Genomic DNA, 1,652 nt, shown 5'->3' on the forward strand with positions numbered 1-1,652 from the left:
TGTTGGCCAGGATGGTCTCGATCTCTTAACCTCATGATCCACCCACATCAGCCTCCCAAAGTGCTGGCATCACAGGTGTGAGCCACCGCGCCCGGCCCCACATCTTTTATTCAATTCACACACTGGCAGCAAACCATGCAGCTGTGTTTTTTCCTTTTCTTCCAGTGATAAACCTGCATAACATTTTCAAAAATGGCTAATCAAAAGAGAAAACTGGCCAACAGTGAAGTGTCAGAAAGATAAAAGCACAGCAAATAAACAAAAATAGAGAACTCTGAATGCTAGTTAATTTTATGCATTAACTTGGCTAAGCTAAGGGATGTCCAGACAGCTGGTAAAACATTAGTTCTGGTGTGTCTGTGAGGGTGTTTGCAGAAGACATTACCATGTAAATGAGTAGACTGAGTAAAGATCAGATCACCCTCACCAATGTGGGCATCATCTGATAGAACAAGAAGGTGGAGGAAGGGCAAATGTACTCCCCCTGTTTGAGCTGGGACATCCATCTTCTCCAGCACTTGGACACTGGCACTGTGGTTCTCCAGCCTTGGACTTGGACTTTGGACTGAATTATTCCACTGGTTTTCTTGGTTCTCCAGAATGCAGATGGTGGAACTTCTCAGCCTCTCTAATTGTGTAAGCCAATTTCCATAATAAAATAAATCTTCATGTATACCTATATAAATCTTTATATATCTTATAAATCTTCATATATATAAGATGAAATAAATATTTATGCCTCTGTGTGTGCGTATACTGTTTTCTGGAGAACGCTGACTAATATACTCTGAAAGTGAAATTCAAATTGAGTGTAAATGGAGTTATGGAAGAAATAGCTATTGGAGGTAATTTGCCACTGTTTGAGGCATTCCGGAGGAACTTAGGGAAGGCAGACTTAACAACATAAATGAAAATAGATGTGTTCATTCATTTTAGGATAAAGATGTCCCAAGAAAGTGACACTGGCGAAACAAAACAAAACAAACAAAACTCACATTAACGGAATTATCAGAGGTATTTCATGACATTGAAAGCACAAAGAATAAATAGTTGGAAGCTGATTCAAACTTAGGAGAATGACAGTTTGTCAAGGTATAGCTCACTCTGCACTGTAAGTACTACAAGAAGAGGAGGGCCAGCTTCATTCAAACTATACTCCATTAAGATTTTTACAAAGAAATAAAATATTGATTCGTGTTTCTGATGTTTTAAATTACAGTATGCTAAATATTAGTTTTAGTATTTTTGAAAATGTTCCTGTGCATTTATAACCTACAATAGTTTTTAATGTTTTGACAAAATATTTTTAAAAGTCACAGAACAGTCAGAACATTCCCCTTTGATGCACGAGATCGCGTTCCATTTTCTGTTTGCAGTCATTTCTGTGGTCCCTCATTAGCATGCAAAGCAGGGCCTCCCTATATATCTGTTCTAGGAAGTGACTGTGGGAAGGGAAATGAAATGGTGTATGTGGAGTGAAGCAAAACTGCAAGGACCACGATTGAGTGGCTGTGAAGAATAAGGCTGGAGATGGTAATCATTGTGCCTAGCAGAGAGAAAGGTAAAAAAGCTCTGAATCTTTCAGATTGTGCTGATTTACGCATGATCTTTTAAAGACAGGTTAATCCTCACAAAGGAACAGTATAATTATT

This window comes from Pan paniscus, chromosome 13 (genome assembly GCF_029289425.2).
Source record: "Pan paniscus chromosome 13, NHGRI_mPanPan1-v2.0_pri, whole genome shotgun sequence".
Classification (NCBI taxonomy): Eukaryota; Metazoa; Chordata; class Mammalia; order Primates; family Hominidae; genus Pan; species Pan paniscus.